Below are 13,566 nucleotides of genomic sequence, written 5' to 3' on the forward strand. Positions count from 1 at the left end.
TACTCCACCTTCCCCACTCCCCTCAACCCCTGCCAGCCATTAATCCTCATTCTGTCTGTCTTTATTTGCATAGTATAGTGGGGGGTAGGGGGGTGGGAACCTTATATTTTTAATGTAACATTTGTGCTCAGGGTAGCATAAAAAAAGACAAAAAATTTTTTTAAAGTTTCCATTTATATGATAGTTTTTTAGCATTACAGGAGTAATCTGTTTGGAGTGAGTACAAAAGTCCTAAAAGATGAATTACTGATAGTTTGTCCCAAGTATTGCTCTAAAATATTCCAAGTGTTGATTCACTTATAACCATAGCATTTCATAGGTCTTAATTTCCCTTGAAGATTTTCCACTCTAAAATCCTGCGTATCTTGGGAAACTACAATAATTCTGTTCATTTTAACTATTTTTATAATCTTGGGTCCTAGAATCATGACCTGTTAGTTAAAAAGGGGCCAGTAACCATCTGTTTACAATGAGACTCCCCGCTCCCCCCCCCACCCAGCGCACCTCCTGCGCTCCCTTTATTGGGCTGCACCCTGAGCTTCAGTCTTCTGTGATGTAGAAGAATATTTATCTCACAACAGGGGGTAGGGGGTGGGGGGTGGGGGGGTGGCTGGCAGCTCCTCCCAGGAGGCGTCCCCATTCCTGGCCAGGGGTATCCACGTGGATGCCGGGCGCTGGCCGGATCTCGGGGGGTGGGGAGACCCTCCTCCCGGAGCACGCAGGTAGGGGCCCCGAAGTCTAGTGGGACGGGAGCGCGCAGGAGCCCTACGTGCGCGGGTCCGCCTCGGGCCGCGGCAGGGGGGCGTGGCGGGCGCTCAGCCCAGCTGCTGGCCACGCAGCCGCTTTCCCCACCGCTCAGCCCCGCCCCCTGAGGCCCCGCCCAGCACGAGGCGCAGCGGCTGCACCTTTCGGACCCTCAGGGGTTCCAGTCCCAGCGGCGTCCTGATGCTTGGGCGGGGCCGAGACTCCGCTCCTGGCAGCAAGCGCTGGCCCGGAACCCTCAGGTGGAGCGCATGGTCCCTTCTCAGACGCCGGCCTGCTCCTGGCTCGGAGCTCGGTACGTGTGCGGACCCCACCCGGGGGCGGCGGGGCCGGCCAGGGCGCGGGGCGCAGGGCTGCGGGGGCCGCCGGCAGCACGGAAAAGCGGGCAAGCGGCGGTCCCCGCGCTGCGCTGAGGATGCGCCTGGCCCGCGCTGCCGCCAAAGCTCCCGCTGTGCGGTTGGGGGCTGCCTTCACGGGGCCTGTGGGCGGCCGGGGGCCTGGGGCCTGCTTCAGTCTTTGGCATTTTTCCAGACACGGATAACTTGTTTATTCTGTGAAAGTTAGTTGAATGAAATTACCTCGTTAGAGCTGCAGAGCTATTTACGATGTACCACCTTCTCTTATCCAAGCCCCAGTTGATAGGCATTTGTATTTTTTTCCCCAGTTTTGACGGCCATGAACTTTGCTGTGGGAATCATGGTACAGCAGTTTGTCTTGGATAGATGTCTCGGAGTGGAACTAGCAACAATGATGTAAGTTTATATATATATATATATATATATATATATTTTTTTTTTTTTTTAAAGATGTATTTATTTATTTAATCCCCCCCTCCCCCGGTTGTCTGTTCTCTGTGTCTATTTGCTGCATCTTGTTTCTTTGTCCGCTTCTGTTGTCGTCAGTGGGAGGGGAAGTGTGGGCGGCGCCATTCCTGGGCAGGCTGTACTTTCTTTCGCCCTGGGCAGCTCTCCTTGTGGGGCACACTCCTTGCGCGTGGGGCTCCCCTATGCGGGAGAAACCCCTGCGTGGCAGGGCACTCCTTGTGCGCATCAGCACTGCACATGGGCCAGCTCCACACGGGTCAAGGAGGCCTGGGGTTTGAACCGCGGACCTCCCATGTGGTAGACGGACGCCCTAACCACTGGGCCAAGTCCGTTTCCCAGTTTATATTTTTAAGAAACTGACAAAATGTTTCCCAAAGTGGTAGCACCTTTTGGCATTCTAACTAGAAAGGTATGAGGGCTCCAGGTTTTCCACATCTTCTTTAACAGTTGGTATTATCTTTCTTGATATTAGCCATTTTACTATGTCTATATGATGTCATAGCAGATTTTAATTTGTATTTCCCTAGTGATGAAAAGAATTGCATGTTTCTTCTCTGGTGAAAGTGTTATTTACATAGTTTCCCATTTTTAAGTGCTGTTTGTCATTTTTTTTAACAAATCATTTTTATCTATATGTATCAACAAAGCATATAGTTCACTGCACAATCAGTGGTGTTTGGCAGCATCACATAGTTGTGCATTCATCACCTCCATCATTACTAGAGCATTTTCTTAATTTGAATAATAATTTAAAAAGTAAATCCATCACTTCTCCATCTGTGCTTCCTACTGTTCACAGCTCCCCTTTTTGGCTATTCTTGCACAGATACTTTTATTTCCCCTCTGTAAATTGATTTACATTTACATTTTATGTAAATGGGATCATACAATGTTATACAATATATTTAGTTCATAGCGATCCTCTATTTATTGTATTTATCCTTTTGTGTCTGGTTTGCTTCACTCAACATAATGTCCTCCAGGTTCATTGATGTTGTCAAATGTTTTAGGACTTCTTTTCTATTTTTTTTTAAGATTTATTTTTTATTTATTATTCTTCCCTTCTGCACCCCACCCCCAGTTGTCTGCTCTCTGTGTCCATTTGCTGTGTGTTCTTCTTGTTTCCACTGGTACTCTTGTCAGTGACACCCAGAATCTGTGCCTCATTTTGTTGCATCATCTTGTTCTGTCAGCTCTCCATGTGTGTGGCACCACTCCTGGGCAGGCTGCACTTTCTTTTGTGCTGGGTGGCTCTCCTCATGGGGTGCACTCCTTGCACGTGGGGCTCCCTTATGCGGGGGACACCCCTGCGTGCCGCAGCACTCTTTGGGAAAATCAGCACTGTGTATGGGTCAGTTCATCACATGGATCAGGAGGCCCTGGGTTTGAACCTTGGACCTCCTATGTGGTAGGCAGATGCCCTATCTGTCTGGCCAAATCCGCTTGCCCATTTCTTCTTGAATACTGCATAATATTCCATTGTGGGACTATACCACTGTTTGTTTATCCATTTGTCAGTTGATGGACACCTGGGTTCTTTCCAGCTTTTGACATTGTGACTAGCACTGCTATGAACATGAGTGTGCAGATGTGTATTTGTATCACTGCTTTCAATTCTGGGTGTAGACCCAATAGTGATAGTGCTGGGTCACTGGCATTTTTATTTATTTATTTCTCTCCCCTCATCCCCGCCCTGCCCCAGTTGTCTGTTCTCTGTGCCTATTTGCTGCATATTCTTCTTTGTCCACGTCTGTTGTTGTCAGCAGCATGGGAATCTGTGTTTCTTTTTGTTGCATCATCTTGTTGTGTCAGGTCTCCATGTGTGCAGCACCATTCTTAGGCAGGCTGCACTTTCTTTTGCACTGGGCAGCTCTTCTGGGGTGCACTCCTTGCACATGGGGCTCCCCTATATGGGGGACACTCCTGCGGGCAGGGCACTTCTTGTGTGCATCAGCACTGCACATGGGCCAGCTCCACATGGGTTGAGGAGGCCCGGGGTTTGAACCACAGAACTCCCATGTGGTAGATGGATGCCCTAACCACTGGGCCAAGTCTGCTTCCCTATATTCAACTTCTTTAGGAACTGTCCAACAGTCCTCCACAGGGGCTGTACCATTCTGCATTCCCACCAATTGTGAGTAAGAGTTCCTATCTCTCCACATCCTCTCCAACATTTGTAGTTCTCTGACTTTTTAATTGTGGCCATTCTGATAGGTGTGAAAAGATATCTCTTAAGTATGATTTGCATTTCCCTAATCATTACTCATATTGAACATTTTTTCACATGTTTTCTCACCATTTGTATTTCTTCTTTGGACAAATATCTATTCATGTCTTTTGCATTTAATTGAGTCTTTTTTTATTTTTGAGTTGTAACATCTCTTTACATATCAGGGATCTTAATCCCTTATTGGACATGTGATTTCCAAGTATTTCCTTCTGCTGAGGCAGCTGCCTTTTCACCCTTTTGACAAAGTCCTGTGAGGTGTACATGTGTTTAATTTTGAGGAGGTCCCATTTATCCATTTTTTCTTTTGTTTTGTGTGCTTTGGATGTAAGGTCCAAGAAACCACCATGTAGCACAAGGTCTTTAAGATGTTTCCCTACATTTTCTTCAAGCAGTTTTATGGTGCTTTTATATCTAGGTCTCTGATCCATTTTCAGTTGATTCTTGTATGGGATGTAAGATAGGGGTTCCATTCCATTCTTTTGGTTGTAGATATCCAGGTCTCCCAGCACCATTTATTGAAGGGACTTTTTCCCCATTAACATGGATTTGGTGGGTGTCTGAAAAACTAGTTGACCATGGAGGTGGGGGTTTATTTCTGGACTCTAAATTCCATAATACTGATCCATGAGTCTCTCTTTATGCCAGTGCCATGCTGTTTTGGCCACTGTAGCTTTGTAATATGTTTCAAGGTCTGGCATTGAAATTCCTCCCATGTTGCTCTTCTTTTTTAGAATGCTTTTGGTTACTTGAGTGCATTTTCCCTTCCAAATGAATTTGGTAATTGCCTTTTCTATTTCTGTCAAGTAGGCTGTTGGAATTTTTATTGGTATTACATTGAGTCTATAAATCAGTTTAGGTTGGATTGACATCTTCATGATATTTAGTCTTAGAGTAAATGAACACAGAGTGTCATTCCATTTGTTTAGGTCATTTTAAATTTCTTTTACCACTGTTTTGTAGTTTTCTGCATCTAGGTCCTGTACTTCTTTGACTAAGTTGATGCCTACATATTGAATCTTTTTGTTACTATTGTAAATGGAATTTTCCCCTGATTTCTCCTCTGATTATGCAGTACTACTGTACAAGAACACTGATTTCTGCATGTGGATCTTGTATTCTGCCACTCTGCTGAACTCATTTCTTATGTCAAGTAGCTTTGTTGTAGACATTTCAGAATTTTCTAAACATAGGATCATGTCATCTGCTGATAGTGCAAGTTTTATGTCCCCTTTTTCTATTTGGATGCCTTTAATTTTTTTTCTTCTCTAATTACTCTAGCTAGAACTTGTAGTACAACGTTGAATAGCAATGATGATAGTAGGCATCCTTGTCTTGTTCCTGATCTTAGATGGAAAGCTTTCAAACTTTCCCCACTGAGTACAATGTTGGCTGTGGGTTTTTCATATTTGCCTTTTATCATATTGTGGCATTTTCCTTCTATTCATACCTTTTGAAGTGTTTTTTTTTTTTTACCAAGAAAGAATGCTGGATTCTGTCAAATGCCTTTTCTGTGTCTATTGTGATCACCATGTGTTTTTTCCCTTCAATTTTTTTTAATGTGGTGTATTATGTTGATGGTTTTTTTAATGTTGAGCTAACCTTGCAACCAGGAACAAATCCCCCTTGGTTGTGATGTGTAAGTCTTCAATAATGCTGCTGGATTCAATTTGTCAATATTTTGTTGAGAATTTTTGCATCTCTGTGTTCATTGAAGAGATTGGTCTGTACTTTTCTTTCCGTGTAGTGTCTTTATCTGGCTTTGGTGTTAGGGAGATGTTGGCTTCATAAAAAGAGTGGGGTAATTTTCCCTCCTCTTCATCATGTTGGAAGAGTTTAAACAGGATTGTTGTTAATTCTTTTTGAAATGTTTGGTTGAATTTGTCTCTGAAGTCATCTGGCCCTGAGCTTTTCCTTGTTGGGAGGTGTTTGATGATGGATTCAGTCTCTTTAAATGTGGTTGGTTTGTTAATTCTTGTATTTCTTGTAGTGTCAGTGTAGGTTGGTTGTGCCTTTCTAGGAATTTTCCCATTTCTAGGTTGTCATTGTTGGCATACAGTTTCTCATAATATCGTCTTTTGATTCTTTTTATTTCTGTGGGGTCAGTCATTACTTCCCTCCTTTCATTTCTGATTGTATTTATTTGCCTATTTTTCTCCTTTGTTAATCTTGCTAGCGATTTGTCAATTTTACTGATCTTCTCAAAGGACCAGCTGTTGGTTTTGATTTTATCTATTTTTTGTTGTTGTTGTTGTTCTCAATTTCATTTATTTCTGCTCTAATCTTTATTATTTCTTTCCTTTTGTTTGCTTTGAGGATTGGTTTGCTGTTCTTTTTCCAATTTCTCTAGGTGTTCAGTTAAGTCTTTGAGTTTAGCACTTTCTTCTTTTTTAATATAGGTGTTTAGGGCTATAAATTTCCCTCTCCAGACTGGCTTTGCTGTATCCCTTAAGTTTTCATAATTTGTGTTCTCATTTTCATTTGTCTATACATTTACTGATTTCACTTGCAATTTCTTCTTTGATCTACTGATCATTTAAGAGTGTGTTGTTTAGACTCTACACAGTTGCAAAGTTACCTTTTTCCTGTCTATTCTTGATTTCCAATTTCATTCCATTATGATCTAAGAAGGTGCTTTGTATAATTTCAGTCTTTTCATATGTATTGAGACCTACAGTGTGCCCTACATGTGGTGTATCCTGGTGAAGGGTCCATGGGCACGTGAGAAGAATGTATAACTTGCTGCATTTGGATGCAGCATTCTGTGTATCATTAGGTCTAACTCATTTATAGTTCTTTAAGTTCTCTGTTTCCTTGTTGATCTTCTGTCCAGTTGTTCTGTCTCATAATGTGAGTGGTGTATTAGAGTCTCCAGTGATTATTGTACAGATGCTTGTTTCTCCCTTCAGTTTTGACAGAGTTTGTCTTATGTATTTTGGGGCACCGTGGTTAGGTGCATAAATATATTGTGGGTTGTCCTTTTAATTAATATATAATGGCCTTCTCTGACTCATAACTTTTTTTCACTTCAAGTCTGCTTTGTCTAATAATAGTATAGCTGTCCCTGCTCTTTTTTGGTTACTATTTGCATGGAGTATCTTTTTCCAACTTTTTACTTATAGCTGGTTTGTATCTGTGAGTCAAAGGTGGGTCTCTTGTAAGCAGCATATGGATGGCTTATGTGTTTATTATCCATCCTGTCAATCTATATCTTTTGTTTGGTGCATTTAATCCATTAACAATCAATGATAGGACTGTAAATGCATTGTTTACTTCCTACATTTTATTCTTTGGTTTTCATGTGTCATGTCATATTTTGGTGTCTTTTTTCTCTTGGTTATCCTTTCTGCTCTTCTTTTGTCTCTACTCTCCTCCAGGCCTTTCTCTTCTTTTTCTTTCAGGCTCTATGGCTTCCTTATTATTTCCTGCAATTTGGATTCTCTTTTACAAACTCTCTTAGTTTCTGTTTGTGGATATTTTATACTCACCTTCATATTTGGAGGACAGTTTTGCTGGGTGCAGAATTCTTGGCTGGTAGTTTTTCTCTTTCAGTCTCCTTATTGCATCATACCACTGTCTTCTTACCTCCATGGTTTCTGATGAGAAATCCATACTATTACTGGGCATCCCTTGTATGTGATGATTTGCTTCCCTTACTGCTCTCAGAATTTTCTCTTTATCTTTGACTTTTGACATTCTGAATAATATATCTTTTGGAGTATGTCTATTTGGATTTATTCTGATTAGGATAAGGTGGGCTTCTTAGACATGCAGGGTCATTCCTTTTGTGAGCATTGGGAAATTTTAACTATTCCCTTAAATACTATTTGTAATCCTTTTCCCTTCTCTTCTCTTTCTGGAACTCCCATCACATGTATGTTGTTGTCCGTTTTCTGTTGTCATTCATCTCCCTGAGCCTCTGCTCATTTTTTTTTCCCGTTTTTTTCCTCCCTCTGTTCTTTTCTCTCTTCAGTTTCAGCTGTTCTGTCTTTGGTATCACTTATACTTTCTTCTGTCCTTTCAAGTCTGCCTGAAATTGTTGTAGACCTTTAATGTGTTTTTGATGTCACCTATTGTGTCTTTCATTCCCATGAGCTCTGTTGCTTTTCTGTTCCACATTTCAAATTCTGTTTTTTGCTTGCTCAACGTCTTCTTGATGTCATTCATCCCTTTAGCCATATTGTCCTTCAACTCACGAATTTAATTTTGGAAATTGGTACACATCTTGTTAATTAGTTCTCTCAAATCCTGCATCTCTTCTGGGACTTTGATATATTCCTTTTCCTGGGCTATGTCTTCCATTTTCTTCTTCTGGCTCATAAATTTTTGCTGATTCTAGGCACCTGATTAGTATGTAGTTTACTCAGATGCTCAATTTCTTTGTCTTTTGTTGGGATTTGTAGCAGGAGGCTGTGTGTTACTGTTGCTCTTTGATTCTTGATTCAACCTGGATCATTAGGCTTGTCCCTGTTAGTTGCTCAAAGGTGTAACACAGCCTGGATCAATCTGAAAGGGTCCTACCTGGAGCCTAAGAGCCTTGTAATTTGAACTTTCTTATAAAAAAAGTCTCTAGCCTTCTCTGGCAGCCCCCTCCCATTTTCTGGGTAAGAAATAATTCCACTCCCTTCTCCATCTTCAACAATCAGTCCCCGTTCATAGAGGAGATTGAGAGGGTCAGGTTTCTTTACTCTCTTGCAGCCTCCTAAGACAAACAATGGCAAGGCCTCCCTGGCCTGGAAGGGGCTGTGGGACACAACAGACCAAATTTGTGGGTCAAAACCTGAGTCAGCCTTAGATCTTGTCCCTCTCTTCCCTGTTTTCTGGGAAGGTACATCCTCCACAATCAGTGCCAGCTATAAGAGAGGGAGATTGAGAATGTTGGATTTCTCCAGTCCTGTTTAGTGTCCCAAGGTAGACAACAGTGTGGAAGGGCTGGTGGGACACAGCAGACCAGAACTGTGGGTCAGAAGCTATCAGCCTTAGGCAGTGCCCCTCTCTCTCCCCTTTCTGGGGATGGTAGATCCCTGGATACCCCTTTGTAGTCAGCTCAGAGGCCTTTGTGTCCTTTTTAAATTTATTTTTAAAAGATCCTTAGATTACATAAAATGTTACATTAAAAAATATGAGAGATTCCCATATGCCCTACTCCCTACACCTCCCACTGTTCCCAACATTACTAACTTCTTGCACTAGTGTGCCACAATTCATTACAATTGATGAACAGATTTTGATGCATTGCAACTAAGCATGGGTTATAGTTTACATTGTAGTTTATACTCTCTCACACTCAATTCTGTAGGTTATGGCAGAATATATAATGGTCTGTGTATTAATCAGGGAAAGGGGTACTGATGTAAAATACCAGAAATTTTTTTTTTAACAAAGGGTATTTATTTGGGGTAGGAGCTTATAGATAGCAGACCATAAAGCATAAATTACTTCCCTCACCAAAATCTATTTTCACGTGTTGGAGCAAGATGGCTGCTGACATCTGCAAGGGTTCAGGCTTCCTGTGTTTCTTCCCTTCCAGGGTATTGCTTCTCTCTGGGTTCAGGGTTCCTTGCTTCCCAGGGCTCCAGCTTCAGCATCAAACTGCAATATCAAAACTACAACATTAAGAACACTTAACTCTGTCCTTTGCCTTGCCTTTTATCTTTGTGTCCCTGCTGATCAAAGGGTGGGGACTCAATGCCCTTCTGGCACAAGTGACTAACATAATTACCTAATCAAGTAAACCTATGAATCCAACATAATTTAATATGCCCCCCTAAAAAAGATCAGTTTACATACATAATCTGATATTTCTTTTTGGAATTCATCCATAATATCAAAATGCTACAGCCTGTATCTGTCATTGCAATGTCATTCAGGTCTATTCCAAGTCCTGAAAATGCGCCCATATTATACCTCTTTTTCCCTCTCCCTGACTTCAGCACCACCAGTGGCCATTGTCTCCACATCAATGAATAGTTTTTCCACTGATAGAACCACAGTACATCTATAGTAGAACACCAGTAAGTTCACACTAATCTATATTTTATTCTCCAATCCTGAGGATTCTGGAATGGTGATGCCTGCTCTACCTGAGAGGTGACTTTGAACTCATTTGGCTAATAGATGAGACTTTCTTGCTTGCAGTTGTTGACTTTCTCAGTTTCTTGGTATGGTGGTTGTCCATCCTCACCTCCTTGTTAGTTGTCCTGGGTGAGGCCAATGAACTGGAGAGTAGGTGTTACACCTCCACTGAGTCTCAGGGCCCAGCTGACACATGAACCATCCAGAAATTTAAGTCTTTTGGATGTACACCTACCAATTCCAGCATCAACTATAGGTTCAAATAAAAGAGATAGAAGAGGCATGTGTAGAGAAGCACATTTGAGTCCAACTCTGTCACACTTGGGAGCACAAACTCCAAAGGAGGACCCAGTGGCCAGGCAACAATCTCTGGAGCTATCTGCCCTGAACATATGAGCTGGGTATCTCTGGATCCCTCAAGTGTCCCACTATTTGTGGTAGCATCTGCTTCGGCAGTCTATGACATCCTGCAGAGACATTTTAAGTGTAAATCTCTGATGGCCTCCTGGCTTACTTTGAAGTCTCTTAGCCATATAAACTCATGTATCTTTACCTTCCCTCCCTTTAGTTCAGTGTCCAGTCTCATTCCTGGGAGTCATGTCCCATATTGGGGGAGAAAGTAATGCATTTTTATGCTGAGTTTGGCTTAGGGAGAGGGCACATTTGAGTAACATGGAGGCTCTCAGGAAATAACTTCTTAGGTATCCTACATCACTAGGATAAGTTACAAATTTAAGAGCAAAAAGTACATAAGCATAGTCATCAATCTCAAGGGTATATCAATAGGCCATCCTTTTTCACTAGTCCTTGCTCCTTGGGGGATTGTTGCTGTAGCGTTAGAGAATGTGGCAGAGCTCCCAAGGATAGGACTTCAATATTCTTTCAGTTATTGTGTGAATCTCTACCCACTGTGGCAATGCCCCATGAACATTTGAACATATTTATATACCTTGTATATATCCCCACATGAACTTCCTTCCATATATCCCCCATCATAGACACCCCACACCAGTGGTCCTCCCCTACCATAGGTGTAACCCTTTTGTTATCTAAAACTTCTTCAAAAATGAAGCCAAGAATATTTTCAAATTCACTTAATAGGAAAATGAAATAATAACGAAAGGTTTAAACATCATAAATAAAATACATAACAATTTAAGAAAACAAAAATAAAATAGGGTTAAAAAGGAGTATTTAAAAAATGAAAAATAGTTAAAAAATTAAGTTTTGCCTTTCATCACTGTAATATATGTTGTCCTATATGTACAGTTACATTTTCTTCCATTACTTCCCCAGTATTTTACCTTTTTCATTTTTTCTTCAAAGCAGTTTTAGGTCACAGTAAAGTCATACAGAATATAGGGGACTCCCATATACCCAACATCCCCCCCCCCCGTTTTTCACCTTTCCTTCTTAAGAACCTTTTTTTCATATGGATGGTACATTTGTTGCAACTGATGTACAAATATTAAAACATAGCTGCAAACTATGGTCAGTGGTTTCTATTATGGTTTACATTTTAGACCATATACCTTTATGCATTTTTGATGAAACTTAACATGGCCTATATCCATCATTGCAAGATCATACAGAACACTTCCTTTGCCCCCTAAATACCTACTCTTCCATTGATCCCTTTCCTCCCTCTCCCTCCCCTCAGGACCCACTGTGCCCACAAGGCTTCACTCCTTGAAGGACAAGATTTGTAATTCTTGCAACAATGCTGACACAGTCGTCTGTACTCCCCTATTGGGAACCACCCATACTCTCCAGAGACACCCTCCCCTGTGTTTGAGAACATATCAAGACTCCCCTGTATGGGAGTTTAACTCCTTTCCACTCATTATGTGGGTCTCCCCCACTGATCCAACACACTATGACAAAAGCATCACTTGCACCTTCTCTAGAAGACTACTCAGGTATGCCCTGTCCTAAATGTACCTCTGTCCAGCACCCTAAACCAGTAGCCCTTCCTTGTCATATTGCCAAAACAATTTTCTCAGCATTGTAGTCTCAACCACATACCTGCCAATCCCCAGTGTTCACTTGCTACCTTCCCCAACCCTTCCCCCATTTCCATGGACCATCCAACCCATCCTCCTTACCCTAGCTCCCTGTCAAGCTTGTACCACCCAACCCAATAGTATCCCTACACCCCTGTCATATCCCTTTACTGCACAACTACTCACACCTTATCATAGATTTCACCCCTATGGGCATTGGGTCACAATCTTCTCCCTTTCTATTTCCTGTAAACCTATCTTCCAGACTCTAGCTCCCTGAGTTGGCTCACTTAACTTAATTCTTATCAAAGAGGTGATGTAATATTTGTCCTTCAATGCCTGGCTTGCTTCATTCAACATAAGGCCCTTCAGATTCATTCATGTTATCCCATGTGTTGTACTGTATTCCTTCTTACAGTTGAATAATATTCCATTGTATGTATAGACTACATTTTGATTATCCATTCATCTCTTAGTGGGCATTTGGGTTGATTCCAGTTTTGGCAATAGTGAATAATGCTGCTACGAACACTGTTGTGCATAATCAGTTCTTGTCTTTTGTTTTCAGTTCTTCTGGATATATACCCAGCAGTGGAATTGACGGGTCTTATGACAGAACTACAGTTAGATTTTTGAGGAAATCCCAAACTGTCATCTGAAATGGCTGGGCCATTCTACATTCCCACCAGCAGTAGATGAGGGCATCCATTACTCTGCATCCTCTCCAACACCTTAGTCCTCTGATTTCTTTAATGTCCACCATTCTGATAGAAGTAAGATGGTATCTCGTTGTAGTTTTGATTTGCATTTCCCTAATAGCTAGTGATGTTGAACCTCTTTTCATATGCTTTTTAGCCTTTTGTATTGCTTCTTTGAAGTGTCTGTTCAAATCACTTGTCCATCTTTAAAATGGGTTGTTTGTCTTTTCATTTATTTATTTATTTTTAAAAATTTATTTAATTCCCCCCTCCCCCGATTATCTGTTCTCTGTGTCTATTTGCTGCATCTTGTTTCTTTGTCCGCTTCTGTTGTCGTCAGTGGCACGGGAAGTGTGGATGGCGCCATTCCTGGGCAGGCTGCACTTTCTTTTGTGCTGGTTGGCTCTCCTTACGGGGTGCACTCCTTGTGCATGGGGCCCCCCTACGCGGGGGACACCCCTGTGTGTGTGGGGGGCACTCCTTGTGCACATCAGCACTGTGCATGGGCCAGCTCCACACAGGTCAGGGAGGCCCAGGGTTTGAACCGCGGACCTCCCATATGGTAGACGGACACTCTAACCACTGGCCAAGTCCCTTTCCCATGTCTTTTTATTTTTGAGATATAGGATTTCTTTACATATGCTGGATATTAGGCTCCTATCAGATATTTGGTTACCAAATACTTTCTACCATTGTCTTTTCCCTTTCATCGCAAACTTCTTTCTGGTGCAAATGGTTTTAATTTTGAGGAGGTCCCATTTATCTATTTTTTTCTTTTGCTTCTCATGCTTTGGGTTTGAAGTTCATGAAGACATTTCCTATTACAAGGTCTTATAGATGCTTCCCTACTTACCTTCCAAGGTCTTTATGGTCTTGGCTCTTATAATTAGATCTTTGATCCATCTTTAGTTAGTTTTTGTATAAGGTGTGAGATGGCTATTCTTTTGGATATTCATATCCAGTGTCCAAGCACCATT

General features: G+C 41.8%; 1 long non-coding RNA gene across 1 annotated transcript in view; it reads left to right on the plus strand.

Annotated features, from left to right (window-relative positions):
* Positions 1–967: 967 nt before the first annotated feature.
* Positions 968–13,566, plus strand: part of LOC131277664 (uncharacterized) — a 31,167-nt gene continuing 18,568 nt past the window's right edge. Inside the window, exons 1-2 of the long non-coding RNA XR_009184800.2 lie at positions 968–1,057; positions 1,427–1,514. This is a non-coding gene — a long non-coding RNA (uncharacterized lncRNA). The remainder of the gene's footprint in view (positions 1,058–1,426; positions 1,515–13,566) is intronic.

This window comes from Dasypus novemcinctus, unplaced genomic scaffold (genome assembly GCF_030445035.2).
Source record: "Dasypus novemcinctus isolate mDasNov1 unplaced genomic scaffold, mDasNov1.1.hap2 scaffold_269, whole genome shotgun sequence".
Classification (NCBI taxonomy): domain Eukaryota; kingdom Metazoa; phylum Chordata; class Mammalia; order Cingulata; family Dasypodidae; genus Dasypus; species Dasypus novemcinctus.